We start from the raw sequence: 21,729 nt of genomic DNA on the forward strand, positions 1-21,729 counted from the left end.
CTTGTTTCAACCCAATTTGGCCGCCTGAGCTGCTAGAACTGATGGTGTATTTTTCACCTGTAACATAGAGAGGGAGTTTCAATAATTAAATAGTGTGTTATCTCAGTGCACTTTCTAATCTGAGACAGTCTTCTACAATTTCTCCTGTCCTCAGAAAAAATATCGTAGAAGTGGTGACCCAAATTAGCAAAATTATCCAAAATAAATAAAAGGTAGCTGGAATGCCTCAGAAGGAAGGTGCAGGTGCAAGTCGTGAGAGGTGACAACCCAGCAATGGACTGAGGGCTGCGTGTGACAGAGCTGGTGCTGCAAAGTCACAGGGGAAGGGCTCTACCCAGCCCCTCTCTACCTGCAGCCTCCGGTTTAAATCAGTGATTTTTAGCCCCAACAGGATATTTTGCCACTGAACAGGGCTTTTTGGGGGCAGAGGGATGTGGTGTGATGATCAGTAAAAGAGGTCAGAGAGTTTTCTCTCCTGGAGGTTGCAGTGCAGAGCTGCAGTGCTGTGTGACTCGGGTAGCTGTGCTCACATCCCACCTTCCAGGGGAAGCCCAAGTGTGCACACAAGGGCCAGCTCTGGGGAGCCTTTGTACTGCCAGCATCCCTGTGCTGGGAGCCACCAGGGAATTTGCAGTGGGTGTTTTTCCCAGTGCTTCTTTGGCAGCAATCTCTCTTTCTTTGCAATTGAGTAATATAAGCTCATAAACTCAGGTCAGCAAAACTTGGATCTAATGGCCAATACTATTTTTTGTGTCTCTAAACCTCATTGCCACATCTGAATCCCCTTCACCATTTTCTTTCAGATGTTTTTCTGTCCTGAAAAAAAACCAAAATTATAAAATCTGCTTTTTCTCCTCTAGCTGGGATGGCTGAGTGGTAAGTAAAGTTGATTTTTTTCTGAAAGAAAAAAATAAATCAGAGACTCCCAGGATAGATGAGTTGCATCCTATAGATGTGGCATCTTAGAGAGCTTTACTAAGACCTTTTTTTGGCAGGTATGTACAGAGCAGAGTTTTCCTGTGGCTCACTTAAAAAGAATTGATGCATCTGTCAGAATCCATTATTTAGTGAGTAACAGGAGGCAGAGTCAGCACTTATTTGCGTTCTTTCGTGGTTTTATGTTTGAGTACTGCTTTCTCCAAAGGGTGTTTGTTGCCATGAATCTCTCCTTGGTAATCCAGTCATTTGGCCTTAATAGACCACCTCAAAAAATTAAAAAAAAAAAACAAAAAGGAAAAAGGTCTGTGGAAACTTTCAGGTTTGTTTTCTTTTCTGAAATCACTTATCCTCTGATTTTAACACTTAACCACTAAACCACTGACTGCCTGCACAGACCAGTTGAGGTTCATATCCCAGGAACATTTTTCCCTCCTGCCCCATTCTGATATTTTATTGTATGAAAAAGGTAAATTGAAATGGGAAGAAGTCAGATCACTCACTTGAGGTCCAGGGCACCATCACCTGCTTGTCTCAGGAGCACCTTGTCCATTCATTTGTGAATGATGATCCTGGGGCTGTGCTCCAGCTACATCTGAGTGCAACATTGCTCCTTAAGAACTGACACCTGCATCAGACCTCAATAGTGAATCTTGGACTATTTTTCTGAGATATTTCTCTGGATAATTTTGGTTCATAGGGCTCCTCTGAGATAAATCAGTGAGGGTGTTGTCAGACAAACATTCAGACCGAAAGAGAACAGCGGGTTTTATAATCACCCAAATTTTCCTGAAGCAGAATGCAAACAGTTACAAAGAATTTTTTGCTTTTGTCTGAAATTTTGAGGTTTCAAATGGATAATTTTTTTTTCAGGTCACTCATTAAAATCTATTCTTTGCCCAGAAAGAAGGACACCCACCTCAGAGCAGACCCACAGACACAGACACACACACAGGCACACCTGCAGCCCCTACCCGCGTGTAATGCCTGAACTTGCAAACTCTTTGTCATGGAAGTAATCTTTATTCACGTGAGCAACCCCACAAGACTATTCATGCAATGGAGAATTACTCACATGAGTAAAACTTTTGCAGAATCAGGTCCTGGATCTAACAACAGCATTTTAATTACAGACAATCCCCGAGCAATGTGTACAAAGGAGTTTTTTTCCTGGACAATAACAAAGGTTATTAGCCTGTTCTTTTTTCCCCTTCTTGCTCTTTGGTTTGAAAGGAGGCACCAATAATCCAAACCAAATAAAACTGACCTTTGAACCTTTTTTGCTGTACTTTTTCTCATGCCATGATTTCTTTAGTCTGTTAGTGATCTGAAGGCTCGTTCTGGGCTGCAGCCACTTTCCCAGACAGGACTGCCTTTCGTCCCCTGACAAATCACTGCTGAGCCCCTTTTGTCCTGCACCTCTTTGATCTCACCTGCCTGTCAGGCAGAAAAGAACTCCCGTACAGTCAGAATGCATTGCAAACAAATTGGCAACCATTTCATTCCTGTGCACCATTTTCAGCAGAGATCAAGATAGAGATAGAGAATTTTTAACCCTTTCTTTGACCTGCAGGACTGGGACGGAATGCTCGGGATTATGGCGGATTGATAAGGTAATTTATTAAGGAATGGAAGGATTAATAAAAACAGTGGAAAAAACAAGCCCCCAAATCTCTCTAGGTCAGAATTGCATGGCATGTTCTCTCTCAAGTACAAAGGAGTTATTGCACAGTGGGCAGTGCTATGCTCAGATACAAGCTTTGTAGAAGATCGATTCCCTTTAATTGGACAGCTGCTTAGGCATAAACTAAAGAAACATAATAGGTATTCTCCAATGTGAATGAAATTAATCCTATTGTAAATAACCATTGGAGTATTTAAAGGGAGATCTGAGTCCTTTCCAATACCCAAACTTAGCCACAGGTGAGTTTCTTTCCCAGTTTAATCTCAGTAACTTTTAATGTTTGATTTTTTTTTAATTTTACACTTCTTCATCAGATAAAGTTTAGAAATGACATTGTGTAGCAATTGGCAATGACTCTATGCAATTCACTCTGTGATATTGGAGGAGTCCAGTCCCTGAGCTTGGATTTGCAGGATCATAAGTGTATTCCAGCTGTTTACCATTTATCTTCCCCCACGTGCCAGCCTCCTTACACAGCAGCAGCCCTGTTTACCCAAAAGGCAGCTTTTTATCAAAATACCTCTCCACCTTTACTTTAGCCTAGCAGTAAATGTTGTACTCAGAGAAAGGAAATTTAACACATCTGTCTCTTCTATTTAAAATTATTTAAAGAAGAAGTATAAACTTTTGGAGAGAGCAAAGCCACACCAGTGATGAAAAGGAGGAAGAGCATTCAAACCTGTTGTTTAAGCTGTTTAAGAAGTGGTTATAAATGTTAAAAAAACTATTACAAAATCTCAATTTTGCTTCATTGTTCTGATGTCCTGATTATGTTTAATTTAAATACACATGAGATAAAAATGCCGTTGCTTCTTGACAGTGAAGCATTGGATTTTTTTTTTAATTGACCTAAGTACAGCTTCATGTTCTGAAATCCCAGTCCCTAAAGAATGAGAGCAGAATCTCAATATCTGCTAGATTTTGCTGGATGGGAAGAAATTGTTGGCTTGTTTACATGTATCATGGAATGGTTTGGGTTGGAAGGGACATTCAAGTTCATCCAGTTCCATTCCCCTTCCCACGGGCAGGGACATCTCCCACTAGACCAGATCTTCATCCAGCCTGGCCTTGAGCAACCCCAGGGGTGGGACATTCCCAGGAGAATGTCCTTCAATTTCCTTCCATACATGAAAAAGGCCAGTCATGGTGGAGGGCTTGAGCCACCTCTTGTGACCATACCCTTGGAAAATGGAGAGGCTTCTGCATTTTCACCTCCCATTTCCAAACAGGGTCAGGATCTTCTCAAAAGGATCCCTTCCTATCCCACCCTGCAGGTCTTCTTCAAGGACATTTCATGACCACCCTTTTTTTTTGGTGATGCCCTGTGTCTCCTAATCTGCACTCAGCCTTAGAGAAAAATCTTTGAGAATCCTCTTCAATTTGTGCAAAGCAGAATTTCGTCCCACCAGCTGTTCAGCAATTAATCCTAAATGGCATAGTTTCTAACAGGGAATTCTCTGTAATGGAACTCAGTAAGTTTGGAGTAAGGTCATTTTTCAGGGAATTTCATGGGGATCCTGGTTGTGGCTGGGCCAGATCATCTAAGCCAGCTCTGAGAAGGAGTAGACCCAATAAATATGTGGTATATGTGGTGATGCTGCTGCTGCTGCTGTTAACCCAAGCTGAACTGCACTGCTGCTGGTACATTTACAGGGGAGATGGTAACCAATATTCTGTAAAGACAACAATCTGTACAATAATTGGGAATAAAAATTCCACAGAGATGTTGCCAAAAGATGCCAGGGAGAAGCTCCTTCACCATAATGTTCTCCAGATATCTTTATGGTTACCAATGACCTTTCTGTTTTAGCCAGTGTAAATTAGAGTCTTTCTTAGAGCATTTCTTTGTTTGTATGAAGGGAAAATGCAGCTTGTGTTTGACCCAATGTGTGCAAAAGCCAGCTCCAAGTTACCTTTCCTATCAATTGTTTTGACTGACATTCTCCCACATGTAACTCTACACACAGCTTTCAAACTAGGCTTGAAAACCTTTCCCCTGCCTTTTTTTTTTTAACCTGTTCCCATCAACTATTTAAGGTGCACTCACTTTTTCTTCTTCTTCTTCTCTTTTTTTTTTTTTGAGCCTGATTATTTATAATTAGTATTTTCTGCCCACACGCAATTGTGCTCTAAACTCTTTCACATTGGGTTAATTCCCTGACTTTAAAATCTATTCATTGACATCCAGAAGAAAAAAAAGTAAACATGTCTTTAAAGGATGGCATGAATGGCTGAATCAAGATTAGGTCCCCCCTCTTGTTAGTCCCTGGTTTTCAGGGAAGTCTGCAGTCTTCAAAAATCAATTGTCTTCAAAGCTCCAAAAAGCAAAGGAATGAGCAGGGGTCAGACTCAAGAGCATCCCTTGTGCGCCGAAGTTAACATTACCTAAGTACTTTAAACGATCACTAATTAGTGCTTTCAACCAGCACAGGGCTGAAATATCTTATTTGGCCATAAACAATTGTGTCAGGCAGACTGGGGCAGCAGAGTCAGCCTTCTGTCCCACCCTGTGAGCAGAGAGAGCTCCCGGAGGAGCCCTCGCAGTCCCCTCTGCCATTGCTCCTGGCTGAGGTGGCCACAGGGCTCCTGCCTGGACATGCAGCTGCATTTCCTTGTTGTATTCCATGCTTAATACAGCCCTGTTTGCTTTCCATCAGGAGCAGGAATGCCCTTCTGTAGAGATTTAGGAATCTGGCAGTGAAAAAAAAAAGCATCAGTGCTGAGCATTTCAGAGAGAACTTGGAAAAATCCTTACAGTGTTCTTAAAAATAGCAGCAAAACAATCAGTAAATTTTTATTTCCTAGCTGAGTTGAATTGAGTAAAGCTCAAGTTTAGTACCCACTGTTGCATTTAAATGGGACAGGGGTATCTAAAGGAGCACAAAATTATTATTAAATACTGCTGGATGCTTGAGTTTCAAATCAACAGCCTCAAATATTTTCTATTACACACACACAAAATAATCCTCAGATGGACATATAATAATTTTTTAAGAGTTCATTTACAGACATCGAGTATCAAATTCTTGATGGACGTACCATAAATAACTTGCAAAGTGAATGCAGTGAAATGTGGGAATAATGAGTGCACACAAAGACAGGGCTCCACCACAGCAAACTGGCACTCGAGCACCATTTAGGAAAGTGGTGCTTCATAAAGACTTTGCTTTTTCAAAACCAGCAAACATTTACAGTTTATTCATTGCTGTAAAGTAAGATGAGGGTACTTAGTAAGAAGTCAGTGAAGGTTCCAAAAAAGTTGGGCAAAGCTTTGACTTGGATCTCAGTCTGGAGTTGGCTGCGCTGTACAAATTAAATTTTTGTTTCTGGCAGCTATCACAGAATCAATTAGGAACTACGGAATCAATTAGATTGGAAAAGACCTCTGAGATCATGGACTCCAACCTTTGGCTGATCCCCACCTTGTCAACCAGACCATGAGCCACATCAGTCCTTCCTTGGACACCTCCCTCACATAAACTGCATTGAGCCATGAAAAAAAGAACCAACTTCTGTGATCGTTAAAAAGCAATCATCAGGAAAAAAAGTGGGGCTTTGTCTGCTATAGAGAAGGGTAAAGTCCTCTTTGTCCACCAGAAGACAGTGTCTGAATTTACAAATTAAAAAATAGTTGGCATGTTTTGAGTTTTTTGATTAAAAATAAATTTAGTGAAGACAAATTTGTTTTGAAGATGGAAACTCTGGATTCTTCATATCAACAACAACAACAAAAAAAATTCATGGAAAAAATCTGCATAATACCAGCAAAAATCTTCCAAGTTCTACCCTGGCTTCTTTGTCTTTTCTTGACTCTGCCTGAATTTCACTTCTTGTGTTTTAGAGCACACTTTAGCGGAGGAGCTTCATTGCTATGTCTCAAAGACAAATAAACAACTTTCTAATTGATCTTGTCTGTCAGGAGTTTGTTTCAGATTCTAATACTTGAACTACAGCCACCAGAATGCTAATTTCTGGTGTGTCCAGCACTGATTTTACCAAGAAAAAACAGCTTCAAAGATGCTGCCAGTCCATCCTAGAGACTGTAAGTAAGTCCTGTCAGAATGACAACTTACAACAGAAAATAAATTCTATAGAAATGTCAATTCTAAGGTTAATATAAATTTTGCTAACAAACTCTGGATTTCTCAGATTTGATGATATTACCCCTCCTTGGGATTTTCAAATGAAGGAACAATTTGGAAAAATTTTTTTCTGGGGATTGTGTTTTAGCACACCATTTCACAGATGAATGGTGGCAGTGGTGTGGCAGTGGTGTCTTGTGAAGGCTGACCTAGAGCAGAGGCTGGGCAGAGGTAAAGAATAAAGCAGGGATTTGTTAAAAGGCCTCAATGGATGCACCTTGGGCAGCACCAGAGCCCAGCCAGGGCTGCACCCAAGATGAACCAAAATGGCCCCAAAATGCACCAGCGCTCCCGGGCTCTCTCCCTGGGATCAGCTCTGCTCCATTTGCACCTTGCAGTTCATTGTCCCATCCCAGCTTTAGCCCAGGCAGTCCCACCCTGCTTGTTTTTCTCTCTGCAGCCCACGGGGTTTGTGCTCTGGGGCTGACATTGGCATCATTTGTCCTTGGTGCCCAGCTGGAGCAGGAATTGTTTTGTCTCCCTGCTCTGTGCACAGAGCTCACCATCCCCTCCTGTGAAGCCCAGACCCACACACTAAAGCAGCACAGAATGTGAAACATAGAAAAGCTGAAACCTGAGGCATCAGCAGGGCTGTTTGTCAGCCTGAGCAGAGCCAGGGGCTCCAGGGGTGCAGCTCTCAGAGCAGGGCTCAGCTCTCCACTGCAAACCCTCAATTATTGCCCCTTTCTGCAGCCAGACCACGAGAACCAGGCAGGGCCTGCCCAGCTAAAGCAGGGCTTTAACTCAGCTCTGACTGAAACATCTCAGGGTGCAGGTCAGGTTAGAAGGGCCTTTAATGTGAGACATCAAAAATGAGGAGATGCAAGCAATTGTTGAAATGTGTAATTTCCAGAGCAAGTCACGCAAAGGGAGATGGGAGTTTGCCTCAGTGGGGAAAGTCAAGGCTCAGTGTGAGGATGATCAATATTTTCTGAAAATCTACTGTGTGTGGAAATGTTCAATTTGCACTCTTTCAATAATCACTTAGTTTGGAAATGGATGAAGTCCTCTGTGGTGCAATGCAATCAGCATTATGTTACTGAGGAATAACACAACCAGAAATTGAAAATAATTGGTAAGAACTTGAGAATAATTGACTGTTTTCATTGCTTTTTCAAGAAAGAAGGGATGGTGTCATATGAAATCTTTGTCATTTTACATGTGCAAACACCAGCGCAGTTTGGATTGTAAGGGTTAAGGACTGACCCTTTAGGAAATACTCCTTTCCTGAAACTTCCATTCCCACTGATTCCAGTGGGATCTAAATGCTTAAAGCTGTTCAGTGTCCCTGTGAGTTGTGGTCATTGCTGGCAGAGCCCACAGGTGCCACAAGGGAAAAATAAACCACGGGGTTTCACATTTTTACTGCATCCCTGTGGTAATTAACTGCTTGTGGGTCAACCTGAAGTTTCTTTTTTTTTTTGCTGAAGAAATCCAGCAGCCAGAGCTTTGAATTGATATCATAAATTCTGGAGCATTTGATCTTCTGCCTGTTAGATTCACATATCTTGCCTGTTAAAATTATTCTAAATAGATGTTTGACCTGCTTCATTCTCACACATTGAACAATTTGAAGTGTTGGAGCAGGGTCATTACTTACAACTCATAAAAGGAATTGTTCAGTAAAATTTTCCTGTCATTTATTTGGTCTTTCTCTGACCTTGTAGGAAACCGTTTTCTACTCCAATTTTCTGTGTTTCCCAAGTATGTTAGCAGCAGAGCAAAAGCAGAGCCAGATTCATCAGAAATCTCTCTACCATGGGGTTTTTCACAAAAGGATTTGTAAAATGAAGGTGAATGTCACTGTGCACACAGCATAGGCTAAGAGAGCAGTTGTGTTGCCTAAATGTGCTCTTTAGAGTTTTGATTCACCAGGAAAACCCTCTCAGAGAAATTAAATAGTACTCATGGGAAAGGATCCTTCTTTCAGCAGGTTTTTCTTGGGACTTTCAGGGCCATTAACAAGCCTAATACACTGCATTACCTTTCCAGTCACTTCTGTTTCCCTTTGTTGTGATACCTACTTAAAATATCAAAGCTGTGAGAAGTTCAATGAGATATTGAAAAGTGAGTAACACAGGTTTTATATGACAATCCCAAATCCCTCCCTCTGTCTTTTTTTTTTTTTAAGTTCTTTGCCAGCATCACTAGATGAAAAAGAAATAAAAAGTCTGTGGGTGGGACACGAAGGACTGACAAGGTAAAGCCAGATCAAAAAGAAGCCTCCAATAATAAATCAAAGAGGCTAAACAAAGGGCAGAACAGAAAAAAAAAAAAAAAGAATTTTGAATTCTGTAACCTAGATGTAAACTGTCCTAATTCAGCATTATTTAGCAAACACAAGATTAATTCTTGGTCATTCTAACCTGGGGAAGGGGGAGCAGTGAAGCAATGTTCATTGGAAAAATAGCAAGGCTAGGAATCAGTGGGGAAAATCATCCTGTAATTCCTGGAAACAAGGAAAGGAAGAAAGGGCCAGTCCTTGATCTTTCCATTAAAGGTTAATATTTCTGGGCATTCAGGATACACAACTATTGGTTTAATAAACCTAAAGAAGGAAATTGGGAAAAAAGGAAGGGCAGATGTAGCTCTGAAAGTCCAGAGAGATAATTCATTAACAATCACTGGACAAAAAGAAATCTGCAGAATATGAACCGAGGGGAAATGTCTGTTGCATGTCAGGTATCCAAAAGTCAGCTCTAGATTTTCAGAGTCAATTTGCCATCAGGACTTTCTCTTTATAGCTGTTTGATCAGCGACAAGGTGTGATATGCAACCAGTGAAGCTGTCAGAGCCTCTGAGTGCAGAGGTGGCTGAAAACCAGGAAGAAACTTTGGAAGAACACTTCATAACTCTGTGGTACCACCCAGCATCTGTTCCATGCTGTGCACAGCTCTGTGATCCAGCCAGCCCATTAGTTCTTTGCAGTCCTGGTCCTCAAAAGGACAACCTCTTTGTCAAGGTTTCAAGAAATTGTGAATTCAGAGCAACTCCTGACTTCATTTGGAGCATATCATACATCAAACCAGATTTTATCCTGAGTTTTTCAGTATCCAACCCAAACATGATGGATTGAGGACTTAGAACCCAGAAATCCAATCCAAATTGCAGTATAATAATTGCAGTATAATTGCTTAAAACTCAAAGGAGTCAAAATTGATTCACGTAAGCGTAAACCGACAGAAATTACTTGGGATGTATAAATATGAATTACTGACTTTTTAAGAACATACCAATACAAAATAAACATATTTCCACCTTGCTAGAACTGTGGAAAGGCATTTTCTTAAAATTACATGTTTTAGAAGAAAGCTAGCAAGTGTTCTCTTGACATTGATACATTCTGACCAGTGAATTTTGCCAGGGAACACGTGAGGCTTCTGCATGGCATTGCTGTTTGCATTCAGACAATCAAGCCTGAGAATCCTCAAAACTAATAGAATCTGTATAATCCCACTGAATGGAAGCACAGAAGTGAAGATCTGGCAATCCAAATCCAGGAATTCCAGGTCTAACTTTAGAAATTAGTTTTCTTTAATTATGATCACTTTAATTAAAGTGAATTAAAGGGTCTCGCTGCTGCAGAGGTCAGCACCTGCTGGCTGTATTTCTAGAGATCTAGGTAGGAGCATTTGCAAATTCCTTTTGCTTCACTTTAAACACTCTGTATTTTGACTGGTCTCAATTTGAAATTGAAGGCAAATAATCTATTTTTCATCAATAATCTGCCTACATCATTTAAAATAAATATTCTTTGAACATACTTCTCAAATCAGACATCCACTCTGGTATTTTAACAACAAAACATTTTTTTACCTGACAATTTAAGGTGGGCTTGATGGCCCTTAATCCTCCACTACTCAATAATCTTTTCTAGTTTTGTGAAGTGCCTTTAGGAAAGCAGCCTAGACCTGTCTTTGATGTGGGTTTATCCTTTATTTACTTCAGCTTCTGAACACCTTTGATAAATTAATCTTGTCAATAGAACAACACTGAGTAACTCATATTTTGATGCCTGATGTTGAGGGAACTGCTGCTCCCTGGGTTGGAGCTTCAGGAGGATAGGAGACATCCTCATTTACATGTTTTTCTATATCCAGGTGAGTGGGACTCTGTGTGTGCTGGAGAACCAGTTTCTTCCACAATAAATTCCATTTACTTGTACAGCACAGTTTCCTGCAGCTCTCCATCTGTGCATGTGTGATGCAGCTCTGAGTGGGCTCTGGGAGGTTATAAAATGTATGTCAATATGCATGATTGCACATAAAAATAGGCATAAATAAGTGAATATAAATGAGGGTCTGTGCCTGTGTGCGTGCTCCAGCAGCCTTCAGGGGGATCTGAAATATTCCCATCTCCCTGGAATATTTCAAGAGGACCTGTTGTACAGCTCCTGACACTCTGTGAGCTGACACACATCATATTAATCCTGCATTTAAATCTGCAGAAATGAACTCAGATTCACGTGGCATATGGCACACAGGCAAACTTTGAGGTGTGAAACCAGACACACTGGCCTGACTCAGAATTTGAATCTTATGGGTCCTCCAGGCTGTATTTATTTGAATTATATCAGCACTGCCATGGTAAATTGTCACTATGAGGAGGCAGGATGTATATATACCCACAGCAGGTACCAAATCACCTTTTCATCAGCCCACCATTAGCAGTGCTCAGGCAGGACCTTGGGATGGCAGGCCATGCCCAAAAGGGACACCAGAACCAGGGCTTTTAGCAATTAAACCCAGTCCCCAAAGCATGAGAGAGGAATCTCAGTATCTGCTAGATTTTGCTGGATGGGAAGGAATTGTTGGCTTGTTTACATGTGTCGTGGAATGATGGAATCGTGGAATGGTTTGGGTTGGAAGGGACATTAAAGTTCATCCAGTTCCATTCCCCTTCCCACGGGCAGGGACATCTCCCACTAGACCAGATCTTCATCCAGCCTGGCCTTGAGCAACCCCAGGGGTGGGACATTCCCAGGAGAATGTCCTTCAATTTCCTTCCATACATGAAAAAGGCCAGTCATGGTGGAGGGCTTGAGCCACCTCTTGTGACCATACCCTTGGAAAATGGACAGGCTTCTGCATTTTCACCTCCCATTCCCAAAGAGGGCTTTTAACAATTAAACTAAAAACTGAGAGTATCAGCTTATCTGCTCATCCACAGAGAAAAGATGCAAAAGTTTCAAAAAATTGCAAACAAAAAAGGGAGTGTGAAAAGCTTGGCCTAAAGATATTGTTATGTTTATTTACTCTCAGACAAGAGGGGAGCAGAGAAGAAAAAAGATAAGAAAAAATATACTTCTCGTAATGCCTAATTAGTAAAAATGCTGGTCATATCAAGCAGTGAATTAAGGGTGACTTCTGTTTGCATTTGGTTTAATCTCTTAGCAACTGTAGGTGTATAGATTATTATTTAGATAAATTAGCCAAGAAAAAAAATATTCTGGTGTGATCACATATTTAGAAAGCGGATAAATGCTAGCCAAAGATGGCATTGGCAGAAAAAAAAAGTCCCAAAAAAGAACATTTGAAATTATATTCTATATTTATTTATTTATTTATTTATTTACTTTTTCCACATAGGGGAAAAAAAATAAGAAGAAATGCCTAGATGGAGGCCTAACTTATGTCTTCATTGATAATAATACAACCCCAAAGCTGATTCATTTAGTTCTGGTTTCAGACATAGTTGGCATCCACGGCAAACATATGATGGAGTGTGGGATCTGACCCACTCTGGTGCTGTCTGTGGCCTCCTGCCTCCAGCTTTACATGCTTCAGCTCCAGAGTTACCATCTCTACTTTGCCTAGAGGGGCTGGAGAGAAATGAATAGAGTTTGTGATTAAAAATAATTCTGAAATGAGTGATTTAAGCTGGAAGTAAAAGAAATGCTGACACGATCATTCCTGTTTTTCCTTAATCTTCCCAAAACATGGATCAGCTGGATGAATGTTTGCTGTGGGCACCTGAGGGAAGGTGGATTGAGCCTCACCTTCTGCCCATGAATCCACACATTCCTTGGAGCAGTTCTGGAAGCAGAGGAGGCTCCTTCATGTCTCTGGGGCACTCTGGCCATGTCTGTCTTTCTGGAGAACATTCTCCATGCAAGGAGCCCCTGGTGAAAGGGAGGAGTGGAAAGTCTGTGATCAATTACATCAGCAAGATAAATCATTTATGAGCCCCAAATCAAATTTGCTGCATGATTTAAGGGCATCATCGCTGCCTGCAGTGTTGTCATTCCTTGTTAGTTGTTATTTCCTTGTTATTAATTCTGATTCTTGTTGCCTCTCCACTGCCCATGCTCAGAAGGAGAAGTACTTGGCTTTTCTGGGTTCTGTTGCTATGTAATGTGATATAAAACAAGCTTGGAGTGGCTCTCTGAATGCATGCAACCAAAACTAGGCCAGAAATCCCTCCAGCTGCAGCTGCTGGTCATTAAATCACAGATCTGCTCAAGGAGCCTCGTGTCAAACTGCAGGAGAACCTGGAGGAGAATATTCACAAAAAACCCCTGGAACAGGGTGTGTGTGCATCCTCTCCATACTTCTGGATACAAAAGTCTTTTGGTTTCAACACAACCAAAATTATGAGGGTGACCTACAGGCATGTGTATTTGAATGTGAAGAGAGAGAGAAGAGGAGATCTGCTATTATTTTAGTAGACCTGCTCAGAAAAATTTGCTAAAAATAAGAATTCTAAAAAAGACTGAGGAAAAAAATTGAAATTCCACAAATTTTTGTTATTTTACCACTAAAGCTGCTGCAGATGAAGCAGGCTGTTTTTCTCAAATATTGACTTTGTGTTGTATTCTAGAACAAATGGGCAAAATAAAATTGTAGATAGCATTGTTTTCAATTTCCAACAGTGTAATTTTGAGCATACTATTCATGTGGTTGTTGTTTTCACTTTGGTCAGCATGTTTTCCTGGGATACTGAAAACCTTTCCATTGACAAGACAAATCTGCAGAGAGTTCAGCACCCGTTTTAACAACCACCAGTAAGATTCAAAAATAATTTGCTAACATTCAAAGATATTTTCACCAGGCCTCACTTCCTGAGCACAGAATTCCAGCTTTCAAGGTCTAAGAGCTTATTCAAACACATTTCATGGACAGGAGGAAGTGATTTGGAAATTGACAATGGCATGTGATTTTTCCTAACGCAGAAAAAATAATAAATATCTAGGGTCTTTTTTTTATCATGAAATTGTAGAATGTTTTGGTCAGAGAGGGACCTTAGGGATCTCTTCAGTGCAGGAATGAGGGCACCTGCAAAGGGCAGGTTTGGTGCCTCTCCAGAGCTCTCTCTTATGATGAAGGCTCTCATTTTCCTTTCCAGCTCTACAGCCATTAGTTTTTGGCAGGTGAATGCTGCTGATATGAATCTCCCTGATGAGGATGTTTGCTAGACTCAGTTAATGAATTTGGAGATAATTAGAAAACGCTCCATAACTGAATTACAATCCCGGTTGTCATCTGCAAGATTTTCACCACCGGCTTCAGCAGGCAGAGAATTCTTTCGTGCAACAAAAGCCAAAGAACATTTTTTTTTTAATGTTACCCAAGGAGCAGAGCAAAAGTAGGACAACTCCAAGAGCTCTTTAAGATGTCACACTATCGATCCGCTATTGCCGACCTCCCACTGCTGCCAGCAGAATGACCAAGCAAAGGCTGTTTATTTTCCTGTAGATCAAAGAGAGGCAACAAAAGAGATCCCCCCAAAAGGTGGCTCGCTGCAGAAGGCAGAGCTCTTGTTTCCCTATCTGATCAGCAGATTCCTTGGGCCTGCATTGACAAACCCTGGGTGCTGCTCACTCAGCCCCAGCCCCGTCATCAGTCTTGTGGGACAAGGTGCCTGCCTCTTCCCAGGCTGCATGGGAGAATAGCAGTGCTGCTCTGCCAAAACACAATGGCTGGGAGCTGGAATATAAAGTGGGGGAATTCCTCACATACCTTCCCATTTTCATGGACTGTTGGCAGCGAAGAAGGAAGAAAAAGGGAAAAAAAAAGAAAAGGAGAAAAAAAAAATAAAAGGAAAAAGAAAAAGGCGCGCTTTGGCATTCAGCCAGATATTTCTTTCGTTTTCCTTTTAATTGCCTGGAGTCACTCCACATTGTACTGAGGACGACCTCTCTCCCTTCCCTCAGTCCCCCTGGCAGCCCCCCTCAGCCCCGGTGGCACTGGGGGAACACTGGGTCCTGCCTCCAGGCAGAGCAGCACCTGGGCACCCCCATCACTGCTCTTTGCTGTGCTTCAGAACAGGGAAAAGGCCCCTGTGGAGCAGCAGCTGCCAGCCCTGGAGTGTGCCCCAGGACCACATCCCTACCTTGGGAATCCTTTGGTGGAAATCAGACTGCAGCAACCTGTGTTGGCTGAGGGTTTTTCCCTGGGGAAGACCAAGGTCTCTTCCTTTAGGATTTAATTGAATTCCAAATCCCCACTGCAGCTCCCAGGACACAGCCAGTCACCCAAACCAATCCTCTGTGCTCTGCAGGGCTGCTGGGATGTGTTGCACAGAGCTGTCTGATTGAACCTAGGAGCAGTTTGTGCTTTTTAGGGATTAGGGTGGGTCTTGCAACATTTCTGTCCCCGGTGAGTCTTATTTAATACTTGAGAAAAGGCAGAAGGTGTGAGAAGTAACATTTGTAATCTCTATTCAAAGTACACTAACGAGCAAATTTGTTACTTTTAAAATTATGTTCTGGAGCAAAGCTCTCAAAGACCTCAGCTGATGTACTTTAAAGACTGCTTTTCTATCATAATTTAATGAGTATGTCTTTAAATACTTTTAAGGCAGCCTTTGCTTGAAAACCTTTATATGACCACTTGGACATGTTTGCATAACAGCCATTTCAGGACAGTGGATGAAATACATCCACTGCTCACTAGGGACCAGGTCTGAATATCTTGCAGATCGAGATCTTTTTCCCCAATATTAGCCAATAAAAATATGTCTACTACTCAAACAGGCCAAAGCCTCTTTGCTGAAAACTGGGGTGAAAGCCTATTTTTTAAAATCATATAACAATTTCAGTTTCCTAGGGTTACTCTGTAGAAGTTATGAAGAAATTAAAATAGCAGATTTTGCGTCTCAAGGTAATGTTCTGGGTTGTGGGAGTTACAGGGGTTTCAAGCCTAACATCTCCACGTTTGTCATCCTGACTGTCAGCTGCCAATTTTATGTCACTGAATGTTGTGGTGGTGATCTTCTCTGCTGGAAAGGTTGTAGCAGAATGAAAAGGAAGAAGAGGAAAGAATGGGAATCTGCCCATGGACAGAGAGAAGTGTGAGACTCTTGTCAGGAAATAAAAATGCAGAAGAACGAATGCAATGAAGAATTGCTAATGGAGTTTATACTCTGTAAAACTTCAAGAAAAGTGAAGGTTGGCCAAAATATTTGGGGGTTGTTAAAGATTATTACCCAGATTCTTACTGAATATAAAGTCTCAGTCCAGTCTTAAATGAGAACGAGCAGCTTGAAATGAGAAGAACAAATGGAACAAGCAAAAATCGGAGATGTTCAGTTATACAGAAAACAGCTGCCAAAGTGACAGAGAGAGTGTGGAGGTGCAGCAAGGAACCAGAAAGGCTGAAGTCTCAACAGCACTGCAGTGAAGGGGTGTTTAGGGCTCTCAGTAAGGGTTCCTGTTTGTGCACTGCTTGTAACTCTGATTTGCAAAGCACTTTTCATTCAGGGATCTCATACACTCCTGCCAGAGCCACCACATCTGCCAGTGGATGGAGTCAGCTCTGGAATTCTATTACAAACAAATGCTGCCTAATGTTCTACTTTTTAAGCACAAATATCAAAGGGGTGGTGGGGGGAAAGACAGAGTTGAGGGGCTGAGGAGGAGGGAGAGAAGAGTCAATTGCTTTTGCAGAAGCTGCAGTTTCTTTCAAAAAACCTGTCATTGACATCTTTCCCCAGCAAACATTTTGTCATGCACATCAGTGTATGACTCTAAGGAGATCAATCTAGAGAGGGAGTCAAGCCCACAATCATCATGTGACAGATTTTCAGATGGTGTTCTCATCAATCACGCTGATAATGAGGTGGCAAATTGCTGTCTTATGGCAAAACTAAAAAGACAACTACCCCAGTAGGTGTCAATGAATATGTCAAAGGATTGTCCCACGGGGAGTCTGAGAAGGTTCTCAGAAACCTTTTTGTGAAGCCTGAATGCAGAATACTTTATTGATCACTAAAGAACTTGCACTGACATGCTATTTCCCCATGACATTTGAACCACCAATTTCCTAACCCATGGTGAGTACCTGCCTGAAAAACACTTAGGGAGTTTTCTTTCACCTTTGGCAATACTAAAAAACCCTCGTTTTAATTTTAGCTTAGCCTTTCATCTTCGGAAACACCACAAAAGCAAAATCTTACAAATTATAACCAAACTAAATGTCTGGAAATTTTAAAGGCCAATAACCATTTTGAACCAGTTAGAATTATTCAGAAATAACTTGTTTAGATTATATTCTGAACTATTTTTAGTTTGATTAATATCTTATATTCTGTTTTAGCAAAGCAAGTAGTCCTCTTAATGGAGTAACCTTTTATTAATCTGCAGAGCAGGATTATCAGTACAGTGACATTTTGAAGATAAAATAGTCCTTTTGTTCTCCATTTCCTAGGTCTCTTAGCATCTGAATTAGAGCCCAAAAAGCTCCTGCAGCTCAAGGCCATGCAGTGGTGAATTGCCATCACTCCAGGTTGTGTTCTAGAGAGTGTTGATGGCAGACAGGCTGCTCTTTACCAGGCCTCCAATTCTGCATGCTTTGTTTTTCCCATTGCCAACCAATCATGGTCGTGCTTCTTTTCTCCCAGTTTTGTCAGAGTGCAAAACTATGGACAATCCTTTTCAGTGCTGAGGCAAAAAGTGTAATAGTAAAAGTTTTGTGCACTTCTTTTGTTGCTCTTGGCTCAGTTGTCAGCCAAATTTCACAATATTTCCCTCAAAATTTACATGGAAGAACGTCCTTCTGAGATAACTTGAAGAGAGTTTGTTTCAGATTCTCAGCTGTGGGAAGAAATGGTTATGTAAACAGGTGGAAATTAAAAAAAAAGAATTATTGGAAACACTTTCATAAAAATCTTCATTTAAAAATAAAAATATGCATCCAATTTATAATATTACACATAAAGAGTTTATGCTGAGAAAAGGCCATGCTTCAACAATAAATATTTTAACCCAGGCATTTTAATTACATTTGGGGTTCAATGGTGCCAGGTGCATTTCTTGCCAGTTTTGAGATCAGTAATCAGCAGAATCACACCTGGAGTAAGTTCTCCAGTATGTGCTTGGGCTTGTGTGGCTGAAGAGCTGAGGACACAGCCTCACCTCTGCTCTCTCCCTGGCTGACAGCCCACAGTAATTAAATGCTGTCATCTCCCTGACACTGCAACCCTTGACAAACCCTTGGTGTAAAACCCCACAGATTTCACACCTGCAGCTGCCTTGGACAATATTTAGGCACTCCAAACCACGTTTGGTTTGGCGGCCAGCTTTTGTTCTGTCCCACTAAACACGCGCAGGGCACGAGCAACAATTAGAAATGTAACTGCAATAAATAACAGAGCGAGGGCAGAGAAGGCCCAGCATTTGTCTGTGCACAGCCCTTGCTCCCTTGCTGGTGAGCTGCTCCTGAAATGAGATGAGGCATCAGCCTAACCCCAGGTACATCCTCTGTCAGAAGCTGGCTGTGGAAGCCCAAGAAAAGCCATCCAAAAAGTTGTTTCGTGGGAACAATGTCTGGGATTGTTCCTGCCTTCGACCTCTGACATTCCATGAAACCATATCCTGGAGCACAGCTCCACTGCAGCATTGGGAGTGATGGGTTTCAAAGGGTCCATGGGCCTTATCTAATTCCAGTGGAACTGGATGGGAGAATTCCCACTGCCCCACAGCAATCGTGAGGGGAGTCCTGCTGCATCGCCAGGGGAGCAGCTGTGAAAGGAGCACTGTTGTACCAGGGGCTCAGCAGAGCAGGGGCAAGCTCAGATCCCAAAGAGTTCATGATCTGAACAGACAAGACAACCCCATGGGGAGGGAACAGAATAGCCCAGGAGCTGAATGGCATTCCATTATCCCATGAGTAACTGAGTCATATCAGCATTTGGTATCTTGGATCTTAATCTCCCAATTAATACAATTGGCGTCAGAGACTTGAACTAGACCAATCCCAACTGCACCTTCACTGGAGATTTTTTTGTTTTGTTTTGTTTAAATTTCTGTTGTATTTGGGGCTCTGTTCATATTCCTTTAGATCCTTACCTGGACATTTAAGACGTGAGCAGGTGAGGGAGCAGGTGTATTTTTCCAAGGGAAAGGGCCCATCAAGGTCTGAGAAAGAATGTCAGGGGCATCTCCCTTGGGACGTGGAGTCGCTCTCTCTACATGTACCCAAAGAAATCTGCTGGGACAGGCCTGCCAGGAGACTTCTTCCACCATTCCTCTCCTGGAAGGCTTAGGCTGGGGAGGAGCAAGGCAAGGAGAATTTCAGAGGGCTGCTATCCTGAGCCTGCATTAAAGCTCCTTCAAATTCTCAGTCATGGTGTTCCAGTTTGAAAATTTGTAAGGACTTTGGTGCACATCCCACAGCTGCTGTTCACATCCTGGAATGAAGATTGCAGAGGACTGCCTTGGAGGATGATGTGATCCTTCCTTGCCACCCACTCACTTTGTCATTTCCTAAACTCTGATGTTTTTCACACCATCCCTGGCAGTTAAAAGAACACATGCACATGTACACCCCTGGAGCAGACTGCAAACATGTTTTCGGAGCATCTATTTCATAGGTCTACCAAAAGTAGCTGGATCTTATTGTTAAGAGGCTCGAGGGAACACAAGCTGTTGGTTTCTCTTCACACCCACTCTAGGAGGTGGCTACAGAATCAATTTAATCAGGGATGAAGACTGCATAATTCAGACAACAAGGTCAAAAGTCTTGTGTCCACAGCAAAAGTGCACTGCTTTAACTCCAGGCAGTTTTTAAATCAACATCATTAAAGCTTGGTTAAATGATTAGGTAAGTAGATTAATACCATTTCTAATTAATTTAAAGCTCAGCTAATTTGCTAATTTAAGACAAACTAATCGTTGTTCTTTTATGCTTAAATTAATATATTCCCACAGGAGTTCTCACTGATTTCCCTAAATCAATTAAATTTATATCCCAGGATGAACCACTGCAGCTTCCCCACGTAAGTAAGCCTTAAAAAGAGTTTTTTAAAGATAAAACACTTAGGCTGCAGTGTGAATCCTCTTGAAGTCAATGTTCTGTGCTGCTCCAAAGCTCCTCTGTGTAATAGCTGTTCTCTTCCACCCTCAGTCCTGTGCCTGTGCCGAGTCCTTATCTTTCCACAAGCTCATAAGAATTGTGCTTAAAACCAGAGCAGTACCACTGCTACTCCCAGCAATCCCATTTGGGATTTGCACCTCTTCCCCATGACAGCAGGTCAGCTCTTGGGTGTTTGGGAATCCTGGTGCCCAGCTCTCCCACAAAGCAGTGACAAAAATGTTTTCACCCACTGCAGGCCTCTTAGTCAGGCACTGAGAACCTTTTGTGTTCAAAAGGAGCAGGAAGGGTTGGGTGCATTGAAAGTGGTGCTTAATTCCTACAAACCCCACAGTCTGGGTGTAGGAATTAGACCTTGGCAGCCCAGAGGTGAAAAAGTAACTTTTTTTTTCTATTTAGTGCAAGGAACAGTACCCCAAACAGCATCAGGGACTGTCAAAATGCAGATGAGCTTGTGGTGCCTTCACACCTCCAGCTCTTTATCCTTCCCTGAGGAGTGAGGCCACTGCACAAGGAGGAGAAATAGATTCCCTCACTAACTGGATGCTCACTCCTCTGATATGGGCAAGTGTTGGAACCCTGGTTGCTGAGAATTTCAGACTTTCTGTGCTGACAGGCACTGACCCCCAAGAGAACACTGCATTTGACCTGAGGCTGTGGAGAAGGATTCCAAAATGGAATGATAGAACTGGGATTGTGGGTGTGGAGTTTGATTAGAAGTGTGTAATATCACGTGGTGGGAAACTCAGAGTTTAAGGGTTTAGAATACAGTAATATATATAAAGCAAGATGGAGGTTTTAAGGCAGAGGCTGGTCCTTCTTTTTCCCCTTCTTCTCCATGGATTTGGGTGGTTTTGTGTGATTGGATAAAAAAGTTCTCATTGTGGGGCATGGGTGGTTGGTTATTGGGTTAAAAGTAAAAATAATTTGGGTGTCATTTCGTAATTGGAGAGTTTATCCTTAAAAGGCCTTGTAGAGAGATGGGGCTCTATCTTTAGTTTGTTAGAGTGAAGTGCTGTAGAACTCAGGGTTTGTGGGACTGTAACAGAGATAAGAACTAATAAACCTCTGAGTCCCAACAAGAAATTCTGTCTCGTGCATTTCATCCCAACCTTGGCACAAAAGAAGCAACAGGCAAGCTGCTGGCAGGCTGCTCTGCCTGGCTGCCCAGTGGGTGTGCTGTGTCTGTGTGCATGGGCAGCTCTGCTCTGAGGTGCTGCTGGACCTTTTCCAATCAGCTTTTGGTTTGTGCAGCGGCTGCTCTCAGGGCGGGTGAGCCTGCCGGGAATTAACCCTGCTCTCCTGCTCCCTCTTGTCCACTTCTGCAGCCTTTTGCCCGGGTCTGTGTGGGCTCCTCACGTCTTGCTGCTGGCCAGGACTCAGGTAAATGTCACCTGGATCACTTTTAGCTGCACAAGACCTGAGCACATCACACAGCACATTTCCAGAAATATTTTTTTTGTGTGTTGATATAAATCTAAATTGGCTGTGTTTCAGTTCATTCGGATCATTCTCTGGGTGTTCCTTGGCAGAAATAGATACAAATTTTAAGCAAATACTGAAAATGGGTCAGGTTGTGATTTTTCAATTGCTAAATGTGAGTTCTTGCACTAAAAACATGCTTCTAAGCCTTTCAACTGTATTACTGGGGTTCTAG

The sequence above is a fragment of the Fringilla coelebs genome, assembly GCF_963513975.1.
Source record: "Fringilla coelebs genome assembly, chromosome: 6".
Lineage (NCBI taxonomy): Eukaryota > Metazoa > Chordata > Aves > Passeriformes > Fringillidae > Fringilla > Fringilla coelebs.